General features: G+C 48.2%; 2 long non-coding RNA genes across 5 annotated transcripts in view; one reads left to right on the top strand and one right to left on the bottom strand.

Annotated features, from left to right (window-relative positions):
- LOC149323858 (uncharacterized) overlaps window positions 1-10,831 on the bottom strand; it is a 49,950-nt gene extending 39,119 nt beyond the window's left edge. For 2 of the 3 annotated variants that reach the window (XR_016277541.1, XR_016277539.1), the window contains exon 1: window positions 6,728-7,103. This is a non-coding gene — a long non-coding RNA (uncharacterized LOC149323858). Of the gene's footprint in view, window positions 1-6,727; window positions 7,104-10,721 lie in introns of those variants that run through there. The other variant, XR_016277543.1, reaches the window with a different exon arrangement.
- Window positions 905-24,890, top strand: part of LOC149323859 (uncharacterized) — a 24,091-nt gene continuing 105 nt past the window's right edge. The window contains exons 1-3 of one of the 2 annotated variants that reach the window (XR_016277535.1): window positions 905-1,130; window positions 17,429-17,476; window positions 21,804-24,890. The exon at window positions 21,804-24,890 is cut by the window's right edge and continues 105 nt beyond it. This is a non-coding gene — a long non-coding RNA (uncharacterized LOC149323859). Of the gene's footprint in view, window positions 1,131-14,387; window positions 14,739-17,428; window positions 17,477-21,803 lie in introns of those variants that run through there. The other variant, XR_016277536.1, reaches the window with a different exon arrangement.

Genomic DNA, 24,890 nt, shown 5'->3' on the forward strand with positions numbered 1-24,890 from the left:
ATGGCGACGGCGGCAAAGCCCCCTCTGATAAAGCCTTGCCAAGAAAACCCCGCCATGGGTTCGCCTTAGGTTCCCCGTCACTCAGAAAAGAACTTAGGTCCAAAAACACACTGCAGAAACAATCCAGTCTGAGAACACTTTAATGGAATCCTGGGATTTGTAGTTCGTCTAGGCACCAGAGCTCTCTGACAGAGAAGGCTGAATGTCTCACACAGCTACCGTTCCTAGAATCCCCTAGCACTGAGCCAGGGCAGTTAAAGCGGTCTCAAACTGGATTATTTCTGCAGTGTACAAAACACGTTTGAAAGCGGGGTGGGTGCGGGTGTGTATTTTAAACCTTCCTCCAAAAGAAAAAAAAGCTTAAAAGGGGGTTGTGGTGGAGTATGGGGAAGAATAAGAAAAGAGGTGGGTTTCGGCATTGGCTAAGGCTCACTTCAGTGCCTCAAAAAAGCGAGAGGTGGGCGGGAAAAGAAATCTTGGCGGGAAGAGCCCTCTTCGCCTCACCCCCCTTCATTGCGAAGACCCCCAACATAAAACCCCTCGACGGCTCCCGAGGAAACCCCTTTTCGGCTGGACTTTCCCCCTCCTCCCCAAGCTACAGAGCTGACCCTCACTTAAACATACAGTCCACTTGTGTGTGTGTTAAATAAACCTAAGGGAAGGGTCGCCTGCGCCTCCAGCGCCCTAGACTTCGCTTCTCACTTGGGGGGGTCTCGGTTCCCCTCTCCTCCCTTTTTCCCGCCTGCCTTATTTTATACTGTTGGGGAAGGAAGGAGGGAGGGAAAAAGAGAGAGAGGAAGGGAGGGAGGGGGAGTCACGTCGCAGCAGCCCTCCGAGGGGCAGCCCCTGAGCCACCTCCCCCTCCCAGCTCCCTCCTTCTCTCCCTCTTTCTCTCTCTCTCTTCCTCCCCAACTTCTTTCCCAGCCCGCCTTTGCCTCCCTCGGAAGGGACCGCGCTCGCTTCGACTCTCCCCACCCCCCCTAAGAAACCCCAAAGTCAGAAAAGACCCAGGAATGAGTCGGAGGGGGGGGGGGGGCGGACGGGAAGGAAGCAGCAGCAGCAGCAAGAGGAAGAAGAGAGGAGCCTTTTCGGGTGTGGAAAGAGCGCGCCTTGAGCCGGGAAGGCTGGAGGTGAGTTGGAGGAGAGCCGGGGAAAGGGGTGAAGGAGAAGGAGAGGCTCTCCTTAGATTGGGGGGGGGGGGGAGTTTCCCGCCTTCAGTCCCTCCAGAGTGAGGGGTGGGAGGGCGAAGGAGGCTGCGGGAGTCCGGAGCCACGGAGAGGGAGGGGGTCGGCCTCGCCTGCCTTTGCCTCCAGCTTCACTTTCCTCTGCCCAGAGTTCGCCTCAGCCAGCCAGAGGAAAGCGAAGCAGAAGGCAAAGGCAGGCGAGTCCGACCCCCTCCTCCCTCCCCTTGGTTCCCCCATCCCCCCTCTGCCTAACTTGAGGCAAAAAACTGCTTCTCCCTCCACAGCCCCAGTCCCTGAGGCAAGGAGGGCGTCTTTCTCTCTGTGGGAAAGCGAATCTCAAGCCCTCAGGAATGGCTGGGGGAGAACGCCTCCCTTCCTGCTGGGTAGAGTTTGTGTGTTGGTGAATCGCTTGGCCTCTTCATTTGGGGGCTTTGGCGGCGGTGGCGGGAGTTGTGACGTCCCCTTCCTTTTTGGAATGGTTCCTGTTCTTGCTTTTTTGGAAGGGGGCTGGTTTCTCGGCTCTTGGTGAGAATGACGGGAGAAGCAATCATGATCGATAATAACAATCAATACTACTAATAATCATACCGACCCACAGAATGGTTGGTGTTGATGCTCATTTTAACTAACCAACCACACGCAGACACTGTTCATGACAATGAAGGAATAATCCATACTACTACTATACCACTAACGATAATACTGACCTACAGATTTTTGATGATCATCATTTTACCCAATCAAACACACACACAAACACACACACACTTCTTGGCAATGAAGGAATAATCCATAATAATAATTGTCATAATAATAGCAACCTACAGATTTTTTATTTTATTTTAACCAACCAACCACACACATTTTCTTCTCGCCAATGAAGGAATAATCCATAATAATAGCAACCTACAGATTTTTTTTCATGATGATATGATTTTAACCAACCAACCACACACTGTTCTTAGTAATGAAGGAATAATAATAATAATAATAATACTGACCTACAGGTTTTTTTATGATGATGATCATTTTAATCAACCAACCAACCACACACATACACACACACACACTGTTCATCACAATGAATCAGCAACAACAACAACAATACCGACCTATTGAATTTTTGATGATAATTTTAACCAACCAACCAAGCAACCCATACACAGAGAGAGAGAGACAAACCCCGGCAAAAGACGGAGCCCTACTTGGGTCCGGGGCAAGGCAATATTTTTCTGGAGGCAACCCGTGTTTCGTTTTGGGGAAATTCGGGAGAGGGAGGAACTGGGAGCGCTGCTATGAGGGGGCGCTTGGGAGGAGGCGGCCTGGCTGCGGGGAGAGGAAAAGATGCCAGGCAGCGAGAGAGAATGGCATATCGAGGGTGACGGTGATAGTGGTGATGTTTGGTGCTCCTTCAAGGAGTAGTATCAAGACTTTTCAGTGCTTTTGTTTTTGGAAAGGTTGGCATTCAACGTCTCACACTTATCCGCTTAGTAGAAAAAACAAGAAACGCGGCGTCGGCTGTTTTCGCCGGGACCTGACAGTGAAGAAAGGCAAGGGGACAACAAGGTCAACATCCTGATTTTCATAGGGTTTTTTTCTGGGTTTTTCGGGCTACGTGGCCCTGTTCTAGAAGAGCTTATTCCTGACGTTTCGCCAGCATCTGTGGCTATCATCTTTAGAGAAGATTTCTCTGAAGATTTCTCTGAAGATGCCAACCATAGATGCTGACGAAACATCAGGAATAAACTTATTTCCTTAGAGGGACTGTGCAAAATTGCTTTGAAGTGAAAGGGGGGGGGAGAGAAACTCTTCTAGAACATGGCCACATAGCCAAAAAAATCCACAAAAAACTATGGATGCTGGCCATGAAAATCTTAGACTTCACATTGGAAACCTGATTTTCATTAGCTCTTAAGTAGGACCTCTTTCCCTGCCCTGTTGAACCATTGGCTTCTGGATCAGGACGTTACCAGCTGGGGACCCTCGGGCCACATACTGGTCTGTTGACTTTGGCTGGTCCACAGTTTCCTGTATTGAAATGGCTCAATGCAACCTTCCGCTTTGGAGGTCTGGGAATCCCTTGGGACCGAAACCGAGTGGAAAGTTATGATCCCCAAATACTGTTTAGGCCTCACTTGAATTTAAAGATTGAACACAATCATCGGGTAATAAATTATAGATTTTCAACTGCATTTGTCGGAAAACATGCTCCAGGTGTTTCCCTGCTGTAATGTAAATCCGAAGCTCGGCTGCTTTTTTTTCCCCAATGAAATTTACTTCCAAGTATGTTGTGTACAATCCCCCAATATCCCAGATGGTTTTATTATCGGTTTTGTTGCCTATCGGAAGAACTGAATTGGGCCAGTGGTTTATTTTCTTGGAGGGACTGTGTAAAGTTGCTTTGAAGTGAGGGGTGGTGGGAAAGGGAAGCCTTTGGAAAATGGCTGCAAAGCCGGCCACTCCCCTGGAGTTATGCAATAGGCCCCCTTCTCTCTGTAACGAGTCCCAGCAGGCATAGCTCCTAAGTCGACCCACTGTCACTTCGGGAGTAATTGTCTTCGGCTTCTTTTCATTGATTAATAATCAGTAAAGCTTGGAGAGAGAAAAACGACCATATTAAATGGGGGGAGGGAGTGGGCTTTGAAGGTGACCTGTTAGGGCACAGGGTCAGATCGATTTGTGGGGCCAATCTATAGCCGGGTCTCCTTGCTAGGTCTGCAGTCTACTACAAGCAAGCCCTGAAATGTACCCATTATTTGGGAGACCCTTGCTTGTCCTGCAGGCCTTTAGGGTAAGAGCTGATACGGGGAAAGCTGAGTGAATTTTAAACATGGAAACTGGTCAATATGTCTCCAACCCTCGTCAATATTTTCTGAGCTTAGGAGTAATACTCACAAGCATATTGCAAACACACTGCAGTAAGCCGAAAGCATTTTTTAAAAAGGGATGCTATAATGCTATTTCTCCGAAGATGCCAGACACAGATGCTGGCAAAACGTTAGGAATAAACTCTTGTAGAACATGGCCACATAGCCCTAACGCCCCTCCCCACAAAAAGAAACCTATGGATGCTATAATGTTTTTCTTATTTAAAAATAAGGCACTACACCAGTAGTAGAGAAGATCCTCTGAAGATCGACAATCCAGCTTAAATGAGACCACTTCCCCAGCTGTTGTTACCACACGACTTGGTCTAATTTCGTGTAAAGAACTGCCCAGATCCGTCTTTTGGATCAGGCTGAGCAGAAGCCCCAGCTCTATGAAAAAAACCCAAAGCGCCTAATTCCTCAGCTGCACCTTCTCTGGTTAAGTAGATTATGAACAAGATTTACCAACTCCTACAGCTATAGCTGCTAATACAGCTGAATGCACTAGCTCTCCTTTTGCTTTCCTTATGATAGGAATTAGGCAACCGAATTCAAATATAACGTCTTGACCTCTAATTCCTACTTACTTGCAAGGAAATGCAACTTAAACCAACATTCTTCGAATCAAAGGCATTTCGGGTAGGCCTCCAGTCTGACAGGCAAAAGGCCATATATCCCGAGCTCCCAGTCTTTCTGTGCCAGAGCCATTAGTTTGTCATTTGCAAAGAAACAGCCTTTATTACAATCCGGACGGATTACAGATCCCATTAACATTATTGCACAGTCCTATCGTGCTATTTTAAGCGCTTTTCCTTGGCACCAAAATCAATGCACCGGAAGCCCATGTGGTTCGGGATGACCATAAACCCATAAGGCAAGTATGGCATCCCACTTTCCCTAAATCCTTGCATGTTAGGAGGATGTATGGGAAAGTATGAGGGGAAATGGCACCATACTCCAGAGGTGAGAGCCAGTGTGGTGTAGAGAGCGTTGGACTAGGACTTCGGAGACCAGGGTTCAAATCCCTGATCCGCCATGGGAACCTACTGGGTGACCTTGGGCAGGTCACACTCTCTCAGCCTCAGAGGAACGCAAAGGCAAGCCCACTGTGAACAAATCTTTACACGTTCGCCTTAGTGCCGCTGTTAAGTCGAAAACAACTCGAAGGCACACAACAACAACAACAACTCCAAAGGTAGTGGTGGAAAGGATACCTCCCTCCATCAGCGTATTTCACTCTTGTTACTTTAAAAATACACCTGCTCTGTGTAAGATACGGAGAAACCCACGTTTCAATACACCCCACGTATGTCAATGATGTCAATGAGACCTACTTTCGTTTAAGAGTATGTAGAATTGCAGCCTTAGAGTAAGAAAGGACAGAAGCATTTTAAAAAAGAACTTGATAGGATGCAAGTAGTCTTAATTTTCTCCTTTCTCTTTAGCGAAAGAGAGGAAGAAAACCCCTCTGGCTTTTAGAAAGGAAGAAAGGGAGCTGTGTTATTTGTCTCCCACCTTCTCCCTTTCATTCCGATTTGTTAAAGGACTTGATGGTTAAAGACGTGAGAGCAATGGTCTCCTTTTCAAACCCTAGGCATTCAGATACCTGCTGCACGCCTCCTGTTTCGTGGGCCTTCTTTTGTCTGGCTCGTTACTTCGTTGGGCGCTTGGCCCATAAAAACCAAGGGCATCCTTTTTTCAAACTGGAGCTTGAGCCTTTCTTTGAGAGGGAGGTCGGGAGTGGGACAGATCCAGGCAGGAAATCTCGGGGAGCGGGAAGGCATTTCCCCCTGATGAATGCCACCTTGCTTGGGCTAAGGAAATACTCAGGGAGCTAGGAAGCCCTCATACACATTTAAACAAAAAACCCCAGGGGGGAATATCTTTTTAAAGCGAGGAGGGATGGAAAGGAGGACGTGAAACCACTCCTCCCTCGTTCTCAGTTTCAAAAACAGCGAGGAAAGCTTCTTCCACCTGGACAGACGGTGGAGCAGGCTGCCCGAAAAGGGCGAGGCAGGAGCTCTGCCTCCTTGTCTGCCCACCGTTGCCTTCCGCACAGTTAAGGATTACTAACTCCTTTCTGATTTCGGATTAACATAACTCTAGGCCTTCGAGATGGTCGCAGAAAGAAAGAGCAAGACTTTCAGGGGTCTAAGCTGGAGTTTTGTTGTTCTGTCTGTTTCCTCAAAGAGAAAAAGAGACGAGTCTAGTTGTTTGAAGGAGACCTAGCATTGCTTCAGTCTAGTTGATTGCTCTCTCTCTCTCTCAGCTTTGCGGATAATTTGTGGCTTGATCCATCCATCCCTTCCTTCCTTCCTTCCTTCCTTCCTTGCTATGGCTGTGTTTCCTGGTTTGAATTCTAGAGCCTGGCTGAAATCTGTCTTCTGGAAGAGCTCTGACGCCCCTCCCCACCCCCTCGTTAGCTGTCTGATATTAGGGAGTCTGTTAACTATTGGGAAGCGTCTTTGATTCACCCACAGCCCCCTCCCTCCCTCCCTCCCTCCCTCCCTTCCCGAGACGTGAGTGGGTGGCCGGTAGGTGTCGCTGTCCCCCCGCTGGCCAGCGCAAGGTAGCCAAGAGCCACTCGGGGGCAACCGATGCTGCGCCAGGTCCCTTCCCTCCAGGGAGCCATTAAGGCGGCAAATAGCCTCCGAGTGACAGACAGCGCCGACTCACCTTTGGCACTCCGCCGTCCTACCAGAACAGGGCGAGAAAGTTGTGTCCTTTCGCAGAGAGGTTTTTGTCTGGAAGGCTTGTTCTCCTACAAAGGGACACAGCGACGGAGGGGACGGAGAGTCTTTGAACCCAAGGCCGGGGGACCGCCGTCCGCTCCCCTCCTTCTCCGTATTTTGGTTGCGTTGTTTCTGAGCGGACCTTGAAGCCCAGACAGACAGTTGGTAAAAAAAGAAAGAAAAGGAGGCCTGATCAGAAACCAAGGCAACAAACAACAGGCCGCTTCCGATGGTTAGCATTTAAAACGGCAGAGATGTCAAATCCTGGGAAGAGGCAAAAGCAAGGGACTAAGACTAGTTGGGTGTTGGAAATACGTGGGCCCACTCCTCTTCTGCAGCGTCGAGGCTACAGTCAGAAACACATTGGCTGCTTTCCTCATGTGAGCCTAACCTTTAAACGTTTTGATTAGTCTCGATGTTATTGACTCACTAAGAGGCATTTCTAACAAAGAGATTTGCCCGTTTCTCCCATCCCCAGCCCAGTTCCCAATTATCTGAAATCTAGATTCATTTCCAGAGCATTTAAAAAAAAAAAAGGCGGGGGGGGGACACACCTCTCTCCCATCTCCTCTTGCTTTCTGCCTTGAGATGTCATGCAGGAAATTATTAATAAACAGGAGGGTGGGCTGCTGTGTGTGTGTGTGTGTGTGTGTGTGTATAATCTTCCAAGCAGGAGCTCCATCCCTCGTGGGGTGTTTTAATCGTGCCTTTTTATACAAGGAAGGCTCGGTCTCAATTTATGAATTGAAAAAAAAGGGGGAAGTGAAGGAAGCGGGAGGGAAATTTGAGCTGGTTGTCATCAAGGCCCTTCGCGCATTCAGGAAGCAACGCATTTCAGTGGGGAAAGTGGTTGTTTCTTACGAACAAACAACCCTGTGGACTAGACACGTGTTGTAATTTCTCTTCCCCGATCTGTACCATTCCACTCTTTTTTTTTACTAATCTAAAGGAACTTGGGGAGGGGTGGGAAATGTAATACGAATGGAAGTGTGTCTACAGAGGTCGCGATATATATATACAAGCCACGAGCACATTACAGTTTTAAAGGGAGGGAGTGCTCTTGACATATAAAGGCCGTGGATGTGCTTTTTCCTTTTCGTTTGGTTTTAGAGGCCTGGTGAATAATTCCCAAGGAAAGACAGCGTCTGGGAGGATATTATAATCTTTTTTTTTAATGGCCCAAGTGTGTCCCTCGTTATAAGAAATGCCAGTCAGGGTCTTATAAATGGAGCGGCCCTCGCCTGACTTTTGCTCGTGGATAGGGCCTTTGGGGGCCTTTCTAGGTGTGAGGCCTGAGCAGACCAGGGGGGGTGATGCGTGGCCCTGGTGGCCGTGGGTGCCTTGCGAGGGATTGCTTTTTGTCTTGTTAGCAGCCGTCGGAGGTAGGCTTCAGAGGAGGGATGTGGCTGAGGGCAGGCAGTTGTCCCTCGATCTCCCCATGGCCCTGGAGAGGTGGGTGGGTGGATGGGAGCGGAGAGAGAGAGAGAGAGAGAGAGAGAGAGAGAGAGGAGGGAGAGAGGGAGGGGCTGCCAGACGCAGGAGGGCCGAGGAAGTGGCCTTCACAACCAGAGCAGCGTGCCAAGGAGTTGGGATCTGGGCGGATTCTTCATTCAAACACCGCCCGCTGGGGCTGCTATGCGCAGGGACTCGCCTCCTTATGGTAATTTTAGCAGGTCAGGGGGCGGAGGGGTGTGTGTGTGTGTGTGTGTGTGTGTGTGTGTGTGTTGGGTGGTGGTGGGAAGGGGAAGGATGGGCTCACGACTCCCAAGCCTGCCAAGCTCGGACACCGGAGGCAGCCAGCGACACTCTGCACCTTCCTGTTTGCAGCACCAAGATCCACCCAGCCGTCGACCCTGAGGGTAAGCGGGAAGGCAGAGAGACTAAAGATGGGAGAGAGGGAGAGAGAGAGCGGTGGTTAGCCAGAGAAGCAAGAGGGTGTATGGAGGGGCCTCCATAGGACTCTGGACATTATACAGCACCTAGACTGGTGCTGGTGGGGAGGATGAGGAAGAGGAGGAGGAAGAAGAAGGGTGTAGACGCCCAACGAGATGCCTCTGATAAGAAATCTCTCCTCCTGAACGCACCCCTCTGTCTGTCTGTCTGCTCCCTCTTTAGTCCTGAGCCTGGCTGCTGAGCCTAGAGGCAGCTCCGACGAGGTTCACGTGGTTTAATTAGTCACTGGAGGAGGTTGGGATTGTCTCAATCAACGAGGTTGTCCCCAATGGTCCCTGGAAAGGCATGCAAAGCGGCCAGCTCGGTCCCTTATCCATGCCCAACCCTCACCGTTTGTGTAAGATTTCATTCACACACACACACACACACACACACAAATCCCTCCCCCTCCCCCATCTCCATACTCTTTCCTAAACGCATTGTTGCTATAAATAGTAAGGTAAAGAAAGTAAGCTAATGGAGGAAGGCTTCTCTGGCCTCCCTCCTCCGCCCGGCTTTTAATGTTTTTACGTGGAGCCATCTGACCACTTTTTATTGGGTGGCATATCATCATATGAGCACTTGGGTATAGGGGCACGTAAAACTGGAGACCGAGGTAGGGCTGAGCCCTCTGCCATAAAGGCTGCTCCAAGGACTAAAGTGAGCAGCTGAGGAAATAGAGGCTGCATCTCTCTGGAGCCTTTCCCAAAATATATGCAATGAGCGGCTTTCGGGAGAGTTTAACTTTGACCCTTTGCGTGCAGGCAGGTAAGTCATTCAGGAGGCTGTGCCTAATTGCCTTCTGCAGGTGCTTCGACTTCTTGGGCTTTAAGGAGGTATTGGATGGAAATCTGGGCGTGTTGTTCCTTTCGAGGGGCAATCCTGCATTATTTTAAATAGATATAGATAGATTACGGGGCGCGGGGCCAGACATGTTTTCTTTATAAACGTGTCTGAAGTATTAAAAAAATAACTCCGAAAAAAAGAAATGTCTCTCAAATAACCTAATATTTTGAGATAGCTCTAGGCCCCTTGGGCTTTTGAGTAAATAAATGAAAGAAAGGGAAAAAAAGCTTCCACACACACACACACACACACACGGGTTTAAACATCGCATATCAAATGCATCGTCGCTCAGTGAGAGGTATTTGGCTTAAAGCCAAGCAAGTTTAAAAAAGGAAAGGAAAGGCATTAATAATGTACCGCGGTTAAGACAGAACATACAAAATGGTTGAAAATGTCTCCCGAACAGAAAGCTTCCCTTACCTCGGTCTGGGCACATTTAAAAAAGATATATATATATATATATATATATATATATATATATTAAATGAAAGCTTCCTGAAGAAATAAAACAGAAAAATAAATGTGTCTATAGGCAGCCGACAGCCACTGTCCCTATTATGCAAGCTTCGGTTTCACTCCGCCTTCTATTTAATATTTTTTTCTTGCTTATGATGAGATTAATAACCAAACTTTTGATTCTCCAGTTGCTACCGTTTTTGCCTTTACAGTCTATTTGCATAACATGCCCATTATATGCATGTCTGTATATATGTTATATATATATGTTTGCCATTCATGTATGTGTGTGTGTGTATCTCTCTTTCTCTCTGTGTAACACACACACACACACACATGAATGACAAGCAAACATGCATCCTCTCCTTTTAAGGCGAGCCAAGAGGCTTCTGGCATTTGGAAACAGTCCTTACGGAACAATGTCCATGTAAAATTTGCAAAGCCTACGAAAACCGAAGAAGCAGGGAGCAAACTGCGTATATAAAGGGACACAGGAAAAACCAAACCAAACCAAAAACAAAACACAGGCTTGCTTAATGTAATATATATATATATATATATATATATATATATATATAATTAAATAAAGATTGGTTCATAAAAACAAAGCCAGAGGAAAGAAATCGAAAGAACCGCAGCGTCCTGCAAACGTAGATGTTTGCTTCCTCTTCTTTTTTTAATATTAAAAAATAATGCAAATATACCTTTACATATGCATCAGTATTAAAAATAATACGCGCTGGAGCCAACCGGAGCGGGAGGTGGAGGCGGAGGAGGAAGAGAGGAGAATGGCGCGGCGTGGATTATGCAGAGAGGGAGAGGGAACGTAGAGTAGTAGTAGCCGCCGCAGCAGGGTAACCTGTCCTTCTTCTCCTCGGCGCAGCGCTGCAGGCCGAGGATTGCTTCCTCCATGCTTAGGAGGAGAGCTTGCTCATTTCTGCTTTTGCTGTTTTCCCCCCTTTCTCTTTGGTGTATTTTTTTAATATAAAAGGCTTGGTTTGCTAGGCTCTGCTCCCCTCCCCCTTTCTTCCCCCCTCCCTCCTTCTTTAATTAAAATCTTCAATGAAAAGAAGCCATCGCTCCGGGAATCTACAGTCTCTTCTTCAAGCAGCAGGATTTGCATATATATATATGCATATACATATACATATATATGAAATGCTCTAATTTCCTTGATGTATGTAAATGTAGCCGGACGTACAGTAAGACTCTTGCTGACGTCAATGGACGTGACCTCGCTGCTAAACCTTGAACGTGAAGCTGGGGGTGAGAGGGGAAAGCGGAGACGCGAGGAAGAGAGGGAGAGGAAGAAGAGAGAGAGAGAGAAAGGAGGGAGGGAAGGAGAGAAGGAGGAGGCGAACAAGCTGTAGCTCCGAAGAAGGAGGCTTCTTCTCTTGCGAGCAGAGACAGGGGGGGGGGGAAGGGGGGGAGGAAGAGACCAGAGAGAGCTGCCAACAGAGAAAGCATGTCTACGGACTCCTGCACGAAGGAAGACTGTTCACAAGCTGGATATCACAAGGATGTGTACCTTCTTGTATAGCACTGCATCAGCCTCTTTAATAAAATGTATTATTTGTGCAATCCCCCCCGCCGCACCCAATGCACATTTCCTTCTCTCTTGGCAAGAACAAAACAAGTGCAACATTTGGAGAGCTGTGTGTGTGTGTGTGTGTGTGTGTGTGTAAGGGAATCTCCCCAGCATCTTTCTCTCCCCTTCTTCTTAAAGTAGGGTATGTGTGTGTATGTCATCATGAAGTAGGAGGCAGAGACCTTTTCAGAAGGAGCTTCAGAGAAGGACTGAGGCCACGGATGTTTCCCACCAAAAGCCAGCAGCGTCCCTGTGATACATGAGAGAGGTGCTCAGGAAATACCGATGGCCAGCGCCTACGAAGCAAGAGAGAGAGAGAGAGAGAGAGAGAGAGAGGAGGGGGCAGGGAAGCAGAAGAAGCAGCATCTGGGAAAGAAAGGAAAGCTAACCAGAAGGGCGAAAGAGAGGCACCGGGCTTGTGCCCTTCTCCTCGCAGAGTTTTCGGCCATGGAGGTCAACCCTGAAGACACCATCTTTCGACTTTGTTCTGGTTAGGAGCCAGAGTGAATTTAAGGACAACCTGGGATTTCTGTACCTATTTGTACTGGATGGAGAGTTCAGAAAAGACCTAAAGAGGGTGAAGGAGGAGGAGAGAAGGCTTCTTTTTGGAAATTGTTTTACCTCTTCATCTCTGCCATCCCCTCCTCCGCTCATTTTGCAAACATTTCCTTAGTAAAGTCTGTTCCGAGAGCCTAAGTGAGTTTTCAGGGCCCTGGCTGCATCCTTGGAGCCTTATCCAAGTGCTCTAATCTCCACTGAGTAGTGTCAGCTCACTACTCTCACCCTCCTCTCCTACAACCATCCCTTCCTTGTGGCCCACGACAATTGCACCGGTTCTTTATTATTATTATTATTATTATTATTATTATTATTATTATTAACCTTTATTTATGAAGAGCTGTAAATTTACACAGCGCTGTACAAGCAATATTTTTAGTTAGACGGTTCCCTGCCATCTTCTGGGTGTAAACCCACTCTGGATGTAAAGGAGATCTTTCTTTCTTCCTCCCCACTCCCCTCCCCCGTTCTTCACTCAGCATCCCTTTCTTCATCCCCAGCAAAATCTTGAGACGGCTTCCAAAGTCAGACTATACTTGGACTCTATATATCGGTTCTGGAGTATTTGGGCTTCCCTCGCCTATTACAGCCGGGCGTGCTATTTGATGTGTCCAGGCGCACACGGGGACGCCTGTGTCAGCCTTTCTTGTCTCAGAGTTTTCTGGCAGCCGGAATACACTCTTGTGGCCGGTGGACTGGAAAAAAAGAGGCAAGGGCAGCTATGGAAGCAAACAAGGGAGGATCTCTTTCCTGAAGCGACATTTGGCGGGAAAGTTGCTGCCAGTGCAGAAAGGTCTGTGTGCTCAGACGGCGCCCCCCTTCCCTCCCTGCCTGCCTCCGCCTCTCATTACTGGCTTTCCCCAACTCCCATTGCGGTCCGTATTTCCTTGGGAGAAGTTCATTTGAACACCCCCCCTTCCTTGGTCTTCCTCCTCCAATGGCTCCTCCTCCTCCGCCAGCCTCCCATCTCACTTCCAACAACGGAGCCCTGGACATCTCAGGACACACCTACCGCTGGCACTGGGCCTCCCGCAAAGCCCAGCCCCGTCGGGGAAAGGTGTCCCCAGAACACGGATTTAGCAAGGAAGGCGCCCAAGCCCCAAAGCCTTTCTGCGAAGACCCCGAACCCTCTTGTGACACTGTTCCCACGAGCTCAGGTGCCTCTGTGAACTCGGCACAAGGGACCACCGCGTGCCTACTCTTCCCACTACTAAATCCGGTGCATTCTCATGTACTTCTGCCTGGTGGCAGAACACACCCAGAAACACATAGGCGGGTATTTCCTACACACTACCACCTGGACATGGAAGCCTCCTGGCGTTAAACACGCCGCAATCCCTTCTGCCGACCGAGCTGTTCTGTAGCGAATGCTTTCTCTGAGAGCGAGGAGGGCTGGTGCCCTGCAAAAACCCTCCTGCGCCAAGACAGTCCCGTGCCATTCACCTTGACTTAAAAGCACTGAGCGAACGAGCACCGAAGTGGAAGGAACACGCAAGGCAAGGGTTCAGCAACACTCTGCCCTATTGGGAAAGAGCAGGTCACAAGTTTACAACCCTCTCATAAAGTGTGAGTCTGTGTCAGGGGGAAAGACAAGACAGACAAAGAACCCAGATTAAAAGTGTGTTTTTGGAAAGAAGAAGAGGACAAACAGCAACCGTAATAATCCAAACTCTCCCAAAGAGAAAGAAAGAGAGGAAAAAGAAGGAGAGACAGAACCTCCCTTGTTCTTTGCAAGCAAAGGGGGGGGGGGGGAATCCACTCAAAGAAAGAGGCTGAAGGAAAGGCAGTCGAGAAAGAAAGGAAGGAAGAGAACAAGAAAGAAAAGGGTATCCATACAAAACCCATCTCCTTCTAGCACGGGGAAATGTAGCCGCACTGCTCCCGTTTAGGCTAGACATTTCCAATTTGTTCCGTCTGTCAGAAGAGGGCTGGGTGCAAATTCATTATCTCTGGCAAGGCATAGAGCGCCTAGCAGGGGCTGGAAAAGACCGTGGCCGTGGACGAACAATAGGGCTTCAGTTTGCCAGCAACAAAAGCGCTGGGGGAAACTGGTTGCCTTTCCGAGCACGTCCTCCTTCCTCCTTGGCAGAGAGGGCTGGGCTAGACCTCGGCCAGCCCCCTCCCTCCCTCCCACGCCTCCCCCCCCAAAAAAAAACTTGCAGAGAGACTCACACCGAAGACTTCTTCACTTTCTACTCCGGCGCTTTGCAGGCGCTGTGTTTAAAGGGAAGATGTGGGGCTGTTCTAAACTGTTTTCTTGGAGAGAAGGATCCCTGTTTCAGAACCAGCCCTGCAAGTGCTCTCGGATGGAACTAAAACAGCCACAGATCTAAAGAGTTGATCCGAATCCTGGGAGACTGCTTTTGAAACTGCTTTTTTCCTACCCCCCGCCAGTGTTTGAAAGGAGTTCTGCTTTGTAGTTTTTGTTTTTAAACTAAGAAGTTTTGGTTCCCTGAGAAGATTCCGCCGCATCCACCCCGAGCTGGGATCAGCTCTCTCTCCGTCTCTTTCTCCGACTCTGCCCCCTTTTCCCTTGCCCACCGCTGGCTCTCCGAATGAGGAAAAACTGGGAGATGTAAGTACTGCAATGTCGGTGGACTTTTCGGGTCATCCGTCTTTCAGGGCTGGGGTGAAGGGAGGACGAGCAAGACGGAGGAAGGGTGGATTTGGTGGCAACTTCGTGCTGCGACTGTCCTCAGAAGACGTGCTTCCCTCTGAACGTGAACTCCGTCAGTGTCTCTGTCAGGTTCAGGGCAGGAGGCAGAGAGAGAGAGAGAGAAAGAGACTGAGAGATTGAGATTGAAATTCAGAGGGAGATGTTTGCCACTGAACAGGTTGTATTGCTAGAACCTCCAGTTACTTCCACTGGAGGCTGGAAGGAAGGTACGATTAAGAGGATTGGAGACCTTTATGAATGAACCTGAGAGCTTCTGAGAATTTGGAGGACCTCTGCCGTAAAGACTTGTTGGCCTTGCAAGTGAGGGAAGGATTAGTGAGCCTGCAGACTGACAGCAAACGAGGGAGCCGCAGCAACGCGGAAAGTTTGGAAAGAAAGCAGTAGGCAAAAAAAGCCAAGAACACCAACAATGCTTAAATGTGCTTAATGTGTGCGTATATTTTCAAGAGCGGTGCAAGGGAGATCCCCATACTGTTTTAAACCCAGACCTCTGGCACGTCACACCTGCTTTCGGGGAGCTGACTCTTGTATTAAGGGAGATGTGTGTGTTGGTAGGCATGCTGAACACTGGACGAGAGCATTGCTGCTGTTGCTATGCGTTTCCACTCCGAGACAGCAGCCCAATGGGCAGCAGTGGGGGTGAAACCATGCGCTATGAACCCCCCAGGACGAAAATATGTCCTTACTTGGGCATCCCACGAATGCAGGCTGAGTCACAGGTATGCACCTTTATTTTCAAGTCCTGGGGAATGCTTGCCATCTTCGTGCAGGTCGATCTGGGTTCCTTGCCATTGTTTCAGAGGGGTTGCTCGTGCCAACCAACCGCTTGGAAGGTGCAGCAGCTTAAAAATAGGTAAAAATAAGGATGATGTTTTCATTGATTTTATTATTCTCGGGGTTTTGTTTTGTTTTGCTTCGGGGATGCTTGTGAGGGTCTTTCCGAGAGCTTTGCCAGCTCAGAGGAGTTTGGAAGAGCTCTGTGAGGACGGTAGTGAAGCCAATGTAACACTAGGCATTGGCCTGTTACAGACTGCCAAAATAAAGCTGCTTCGGGTCTCTTTGGAGGTATGCTATGTAAATGATGCATGCATTCTAAGAATCCGGAAACTGCACCAAAGCTGCACTCCAGTGCTTAGGAATGGAGTGTGGCTTTGGTGCAACCTCCGGACTATTAGGACACATGCATCATTTAAATAGCATACCTCCAAAGAGACCCGAAGCAGCTTTATTTTGGCAGTCTGTAACAGGCCTTTGTTTCTTGGGGATTTTGTTATTCGATTGGAGGGAACGTAGTTGTTGGATTTGGGTCAGTTCGCCTTTCCCCCTCCCCGGAATGCGTCCAACCTAGGCCTAGCCCCCCCCCCACTCCTGCCAAGGGATCTCAGGGCCTTTCAGATATTTGAAGCCCACTGAACAGGTTGCTGTGGAGGCCGACCCACGAAGGCCTGTGTAATTTCCCTCCACGCTGTCTCCTCCCACCTTGAATGCTACTCATTAGAAACGCACCCAGGCTGTGAGCTCCAGCAGGAAGCAAAATCCAGAGCAAGGCATTTATGCAATACGATTTTAAAAAAAGGTGTGTGAAAGAGAAACCAGAACAGGAACCCCAGTGGTAGGAAATTGCTTAGGAGAGAATAGTATTTTATTAAAAAAATTAAAATACTATCCTCTTTTCTTAATTACTTATTTACTATTGACAGAGCTGTGTGTCGCAAAGAATATCAAGAGACTGTATTAAAAGGACTAGTGGGGAAATAATACAAATAGTACAAGCGCGGCTCCTGTTCTAGTGCATCGGGACGAGGCTTGGCTGTTTCTAAAGGGAAAGAGACTACTGAGCTCTTGAGACGTGAGAGCGTTTTGCATATTTTGCAAGTGGAGGCTAGGTGGAGACTCCGGCCTTTAGTAAGGAGCCTGTAGCTTGCAGCAACACATTTCGACCCCTCGGCCTTTCCAGCCTCCCAGCCGAGAAACCAGCTCAGTCTTACGATGCCCTCACTTGGAAAACTCACGCTCTCAAATTCTGGGCATTTGATTTGGAATTTACTATCGAGGACTCTATTTACATTCCAGTCCAAACTATTAACCCTTCAGATACCAGACCCTCCACCTCCCCACTTTCTTTAACGCTGTAACATACTGAAGAGAGAGAGAGAGAGAGAGAGAGAGAGAGATCTCCAGTATGTTACAGTGTTAAAGAAAGTGGGGAGGTGGAGGGTCTCCATATATATATATGGAGCTGTTTTGGTTATCTAGTTGTCATCTATGACACACAATCCACCAGGAGCTTCTCTTGCACACAGCCCCTTTGGAAATGAGAGAGAGCAGGATGCCCAAGTAATGTGCAGCTCATTCATTTTCATGGAGGCTTTTCCTATGAAGCTCCTGGGAGATTGCACTTTGAGGATGCAATCGAGAGATGTTTGTTTTTCTATTGTTGTTGTTGTTACTATGGATGTTCCTGTTGTGCTCATGGATGTATGTTGCTCTAACACAGATTATGCTTTTCCATCCCCGAAAAAAACCCTAAATGGTTATTGGCATCTTAATGATCAATCCCTCTCTTTTTTTGTGTGTCTGTTTTTCAGAGCCAGAAATCCAAAGATATCCATTTGACGTGACAACCACACAAAAAGGTAATTCTTTTAAAATATAAATATAAAAGATCAAACCTGGTATCAGTACATAAACTGCCACCTAATGAACAACAAGGTAAACAAACAGCAGAATGCTGTTCAGAGGTATTTTAAAAATGGCTGTCTTGTTAGAGGTGCTTTTTAAAAAATGGTTATCTTCTTAGAGGTATTTTAAAAATGACTATCTTCACAACTATTGTGTAGTGTTTTCAGTCCTTTGCCCGGGTGTCCTTGCCATGCTATGTGACAGTAGTGCGGAAAGATGACCCTTGTAGAAAAGAACAGGAGGCACAGAAAAAAGTATCACAGTGTTATTAAAAAAGCAAGAAAAGAACAAACTCAGCGAGCCTTCCTAGAATACATAAATATATGTAATTTTTAGGGTTTAGACAAGAATTGTCCGGCTCCTAGGATTGGATTGTGGTTTGCATCTAACAGAATTATATAGAAACCCGGGATTAGGTTGGGGGAAGGGTATGGAGGGGAGGAGAGAGAATTGCAATACACTTTCCTGGGAGTTTTGGGCAGGCTTCCTACTACCGAAACAGCCTCCCTTGAACCCTTGTGGGGCCGATGAAGCCCGAGGAGTTTGTCCCCAAAACAGGGCTATGCCTCTGAAGGCGAAAGCTCAGGCAGGAGGACCCTGTCCCTGGCAAACAGGGCTTGTTTATTTCCGAGGCATCCTTTGCAGAATGCCTCGCCTTTACGTCACAACCATCTGGAGACCTATCAAGGGATTGTGAAAACAAGCATGGCAATCGCATCCAAATCTACAGGCCATTAGTGGAAGTTTATTAGAGGGATGAGCCAGCAAGTGTAGCAGCAGGATTCAGGATAGCCCTACGCTGAGAACTGCTTTGTAAAAGGGATGCAGTGGAGGGAAAAAATATCTCCATCTGTCTGTATGTCTGTCTATCTGAGATTAAGTTTACAAGGAAGACCCTACAGGGAGGAGGGAAAAACCATCGCACAACATCGTGTTGTTGTGAGGAGCAATTGTTATTGGGAAATACCAAAGGCACCTCCTTCAACATTATTTGCCTTTAACTAAATGCAACTTTCTAAAAAAAAAAAAAAAAGTAGAAATGGGGAATCACAAAGGATATGTTCAAGAAAGCAACTGATGTATAGGGAGATGCCCAGTGCTTACCCCGCTAATCCCTTAAGAGTAAGCACACATATTTTTAGAAACCCCATTGAAATGAATGGGCTGCCTTCTGCTTAAGTTTGGATGGGGTCATGCTCATCCTCGGTGCTCCCAGAGCCTTGCAATCCAAAGGGGAGGGAGGTAATGTCCTCCTTGTCTGTGGCGTACAGTCAGCAAGGTCATAAACGTGACGCTAGCTGTTTTCACCTCCTGGGGCTGCCTATCGATCTATATAGGAAGGCACAGGTGTTTCCAGGCATTGCTTGGCCTGCCTTGGGAGGGAAGTAGTCCTCAGAAGAAGGTGACAAAAAAAAAAAAAAAAAAAAAAAAAGAGAGAGAGAGAGAGAGAGGAGGGGCCCTGGAAACTATCCAAGCCACTTTTAGGCTTGCATGAGGCAGATAGCAGCAGACGCCCTATTGAGTTCAATTCAACGAAGCAAGAAAGCAGGGCCACATCAAACAGCAAGTGCCTTGAGCCATAATAATTTGTGGGCACGCCTGTATATGCCAATATGTATGCTCTTCCTATAAAATTATGACAACCTAGAGGTGGACATCCATAGGACATCTGGCCTTTGATTTTAATGCATCATCAGCTCACAAGCTTGGTCTGTGTAATATATGCCCGATCACTCTCACTGCTGCCTCTAGCTATTGGAGAAAAATCATGGGATGGGAGGGAGGACTTTGTATCTCTATATCTGCCAGTTCAGAGAAGCTCATTAAGACTTCTATATGCTAGGAGGATAGTCATGGGTCTTCACATATATGGCTGACCAGCTCACTAAAGCCTCCATAGTTATCTATATGCAGCCTTGGATGGCGAAGGAGTAGCAGCTACTCTGTTCATAGGCATTCTCTCCATTTTGTTTTGGGTATGGAATAAAAATATACAAGCATGACCATACCATGTAGTGTTATATAAGGTGACACTGATGTCACAAGCCAGGTTTGGCTCAGATGACAACACCTTATGGGCATAATTAACAATATAGAGATGGTCATAATTAACAATACAGAGAGGGCACTCTCAGCTGTGGTTTGATTTACATTGTCAGTTGTGAAGGTATTGTTTGGCCGATTTGGAACATTTATAGATAAGGTCAAGGCAGATTTGGATCAATGAATGTGGGACCCTAGCTTGTCCTTACTTCCTTTTGCAGTTCTTTCAACTATATGCATGACAATATCCATTTGTAGCCAGCAATTCAATGGGTTGTGATTTTTCTACCATATACCTGGTCCCTCCCCAGAAGATTCCCCTATATTTCAGCCTTCAGTGGGAATATTTTGCAGCCCTGTGAGGCCTGTAAGCAGATGCCTATGGTCTGTATACAGAGGAAAACCTATAAGCATTATGTAAACACTTGGACATGGTGATGATGGCTGGTTGTGCGATACATATAGCTGGATGGTAGATACATCTGTACTAATGCAGCCATTTTATTTTTACACCTGCAAGGGGAAAATGCTAAGCTATGCAAGCACAAGACAGTGTGGGAAATGTGCCTCTTTAGATTCACTCTGCAGTATGGGCTCTAAACCATATTATCTCATGGCACTGTATAGTATACCTTGTTTTATCTTACTCCCAAAAGGAGTGGCAACAGCAGGCCTTCTGATGCCTTTACGAGCATAGAGTAAGCATAGCACACAGACACACACCTGAATTTTAAAATATGCCCCTTTTATGAACTTCATCATGAAGGCGCCCTTGAACTGCATTTATTAATTTGAATAGTAAACACCTCAGATCTGTGCCTTAAGATTCATGGGTCCCCATATAATCGAGAGAGGCCTTAATGTTTGCACTTTTCACTGGGAGGGGAAAATGCTACCCCCAAAGACTCTGGTAAATAATTCATAGGGCAATGTCCCCCCCCCCCCTTTCCTTTTGGGAGGCTAATGCTGAGGCTGCACAGAACCATCTCAGGTGCAACCTTTCCTCCACCAGCTTCTGGAGCTTGCCTTTAGCCCAGGCAGGAAGTTTTTGACAGCCAACCCAGGGAGACTCTGGGCTTTCTTAGGCCCAACGCGACAGGAGGAATGGAGGGCACAGGAGGGCCTGGGCAGATGCAGCATTGGACAGAGAGGCAGGCATAGGCAAGAACTGTCAGGGCAAGGGGAGAGTAAGAAGAGAGAGGGCTGAGGGAGAAGGGAAGAGGCAGGAAAGAGCCAGGAAAGGAGGCGCTGGGCTGGAGGAGCCTGACGCTTGCAGCCTTCCCAGGGATCACTGCCTAGCAAAACTGAGTCGCATCACCGCCATGGCAGAGAATGGGGAGGGAGGGAGGGAGGGAGGGAGGGAAGGAGGCTTATAGTCCTCTCGACTGAAAAGGAGTGGGGAGACTGGAGCCATTTAAAAAAGGGCCAGATCAGGAGGAGGAGGAATGAGCGCCTTCTCCATGCAATTCCACCTCAAGCAGCCTCGCCGCTGCGTAAGAATACCCAGGCAGCCTCGAGTCTCCATCCTCCCCGGTCCCTGAAAGCAAGGCCCTGCTCTTGGAAGCCAGGGCCAGAATGCCAACACCCCCTAACCCCCCACCCCACTCCTTGCAAAGCACATGCCCAGCCTGCCTGGCAGGAGGGAAAGGCAAGCAAAGGCACTCCTCTCTTCTCCTCTCTCGCCTCCCTCCCTCCCCCCTCCGCCACCAGGCACACACACCGCACAGACCCCCCCAACACCCATCCCCGCCTCTCCCCCACCTGAAACGCTTATTATCTGTCTTTAGAGAGAGAAAGAGAGAGAGAGATTCCTTCCAATCTTTGGGATGTTAGAGCGATCTGCGGTAGCAAACCGGCAAGGTAAAAGGCCGCGGGTCCAGATGCAGAGACAGAGAAAGAGATAGGGCTACAGATTTCCTCCACTCCCTCCTCCTCCTCCCCCCCCCCATCCTTCCTCTCCTCCTTGCAGGGCTGGTTGGGAGAGCATAGTAATAGGGTCCCGAGCTTCCCTCCGTTGCCGCTGTTTCTCTCCGAGGGAGGCTGCTTCTCCATAGAACCAGGGTGCATTTGAGATTTCTCCTGACATCCCCACCTCCTCCTCCTCCTCCTCCTCCCTCCCTCCACAGTCGAGGACCTCTGACCTTGCCAGGCTGGTCCACCTTTATTTATATATTTATTTATGTATGTGTTGGCACTGCAAAGCCCTCCAGTGATAGAGCCCTTTTCTCCTTCTTTCAGGCCGGGGGAGGCAGCAGCAGACGCAGCAGCAGAAGCGAGCCAGGAAGACCTGCAGCTTCTCCTCCTCCTCCTCCTTCTTCTCATGCCCAGCTCTAGGGAAGCTTGAGAAACCGTGGATCTGCCAGGCTGCTTCCTCCTCCACCTCTCGCCTCCTCCTCCTCCTCCTCCTCCTCCTCCGCCACCCCCCAATTCCGCAAGATATATGCTGCCACCATTTGGTTAAAATAAGAATTTTTCCATTTATTTTAAAAAAACAAACCCACAAGGACCAGGAAGAAGAGCTGCATCTTCGCACTGCCGCCGCCGCCGCCGCTACTGTCCTGTCAGTTCTTCTGAAAATGGGATTCCTCCCCTTCCCCATCTTCCCCATCTTCTCCTTCCTTCTTCTGCGCTGGAAATTGCTGTTGGCTTTACATCTTCATAGATGCTAAGAAAGGCTCTTTCCTTCAGAGATAAGGCAATTTACAACGCAAATAGAGAGAGGCCTGTGGAGGGATGGATGGATGCTTCACACTCTCGACACACCTCGGTAGCTGGTTTTCCTTTTCTGATATTCACAGATAAACAGTTTGGTCCACCGGCTGCCAGAAATTGCCTGCTTGAAAGGAGAGAGGGAGGGAGAAAGAAAGGAGAGGGACAAAATTAGAATGAGAAAGAAAGAAAGAGAAAGAAAAGAAAAGAAAAGTTCGGAATAAAACTTTCAAGGCAACGAATCTCCTTGGGATGCGTTTCAGAAGCACACACAAGCTCCACATGCCGATGCAGGTCACAGTTGCATTAAGAGGATGAATATTTTAAGACTCGCCTGGTCGTCTTCTGGGGAAAAAGCAATCTGGATTCTAGCAAGGAAGGGGCAGACAAGCCTGGACCCCTCCCCGGCCGACCTCAGAGGGAAGCGAGTTGTTATCTTTGGTTATCTAGCTGTATGAGTGTGTTGGTCTTCATAAAGCTAGATAACCGAAAGTAAAAACTCCTTCATGATCTTCGTGCTCCACAGAGAAGTTCCAGCAACAAGACAAACCCTGAGCGAATGGCACCTTCCTGCAGCATAAGGCAAGGAAAATGTAAGGACACAAGGTGCCCAGTAGATGCGTATGCCTATAATATGCGGACAAATACACACACACACACACACATATGTACAAGATAACCAGGCACAGGATGATGATGATGATGATGATGATGTGGATGAAGAATAAGCCATACGCGGCAGAGAGGATGTGGTACTCATGGTAAACAAATGCATGTGCAAGTTTTATTTTTGGCTGTTCTGAGGGAAGAGGGAGGCAAAAGGAATGCTTTGAGATGTGATGTTGGTCTGAGCAAACCTGAGCACCGCCTGCTCCGAAGTAAGTCCTGCTGAGTTCAACTAGGCTTACTACTAGGCGGCTGTGAACCAGATTGCAACCTCTGATGACCATCGTAGGTATGATATGTTTGGAAACGTTCAGCTGGGGCCTTGGGAGGTTTGAAATGAACCACACAACCGAAGGTGTGTCTCTTGTGTGTCTCCTTCAGCCCAAACCTTGTGCGGCGAGAGCCTTTCAAAAGTTTTGGCCTGTTGGGAGGGCGAAGGTGGGAGGGAAGGAGGGTTGGAGAGATTAAGGGGATGCTTTATTATTATTACTATTATTGGTTATATAATTTGTCTTGGAACTTTGCTGTTACCCGCCTAGATCCTCAAAAAGAGAGAGGCGGGATAAAAATAAAAAGGGATTTAAAAAAAAGCTGAAGCACACACACAAGCGTACAAAATGCCAGTGGGAAATTAATAAATCAAGATTTGCATGGAAGAATAAGGCTAGGCTAAGAAGGTCTGTCTGTTGAGAGTTTGGGAGGGAGGCTGATGTTTTTCAAAGAAAAGGAAAAGTGGAGAGAGAGAAAGAGAGAGAGAGAGAGAAGGAGAAGGAGGAGAGGAAAGGAAACCAGTCCTCTATTCAAAACGCCAGCATAGATGCTTCTCTGTTCCGAGAGGGTTTCCTTGAGGAAGCTACTGAAGCAGAAAGACGGGAGGGAGACCAGGCAGCCCTTCCCCTCCCCTCCTTGTCAACATGCTTAAAAAGTAGTCTGTGTCTTATTCGGCGGGGCTAGCACTGGAAATGAAAGTGACATTTCCTTCCAAAACCCACGTGTGTCTGTCTGCGCCTCCTCTCCTCTCCTCTTGTTTAAGGATGATCAGATCCGTCCAGGGAACTGCTCTGGCATCCCAAAGAGAAATAATTAGGACGTCTACAGAGAGAGAGGGAGAGAGAGAGAGAGAGAGAGAGAGGGACCTGACCAGAAAGAGAGAGAGAGGAAAGGGGGTGTGTTGGGGGGAAGTCGGAGGGGTCTGGTCTTGCCTAATTGATTCCGTTAAACGGAATGCCTGAGATGTGAACGGCTGGACGCTCCCATTCCCACGCTCGGGGCAAGTGGCGCTGCCATGGCCCCGGCCGCCTCTGACAGACAGCCCCTGTTGGGGGTTGCCCCTAAAGAAGGGGGGCTGGTGGTGGGATGCATCAAGGGCACCAACACCAGGCTCATCCCCCCCCCCCCGGAGAAAGTGGAGGCATTCCCCACCCACAGCCATCTGCAGGCTCCCCAGTGGCCAGCCTCACTGCTCCTCTGGCTGCAGACTGTCTCTCTTTCTCTTCATTCTGGAACTACCCTTTCAGCTACTCCTAATAATAATAATAATAATAATACAATAATTAATAAATCTTCCTTTATAGGCTGTCTTCTACAGTCTAGCTCACAAAAGAGACACCTGGGCAAGATGACTATATGCCTCCTTGAGACTCAGGTTTTGGCCTGGCATATATGCCCCATTTCACCCACCTACCCACACACACACATATAGGTAGGGTTTCTATAGACCATGCCATTGTCATCATTGCAGGTTGGTTAGAATCATGGAATCGTAGGGTTGGAAGAGACCACAAGGGTCATCCAGTCCAACCCCATTCTGCCATGCAGGAACTCTCAATCAAAGCATCCCCTGTGACAGATGGCCATCCAGCCTCTGCTTAAAGACCTCCAGGGAAGGAGTGTGTTACACTGTTGAACAGCCCTTACTGTCAGGAGGTTCCTCCTAATGTTGAGGTGGAA

The sequence above is a fragment of the Sceloporus occidentalis genome, unplaced genomic scaffold, assembly GCF_023333645.1.
Source record: "Sceloporus occidentalis isolate IW3139 unplaced genomic scaffold, rSceOcc1.0.p SCAF_1, whole genome shotgun sequence".
Classification (NCBI taxonomy): domain Eukaryota; kingdom Metazoa; phylum Chordata; class Lepidosauria; order Squamata; family Phrynosomatidae; genus Sceloporus; species Sceloporus occidentalis.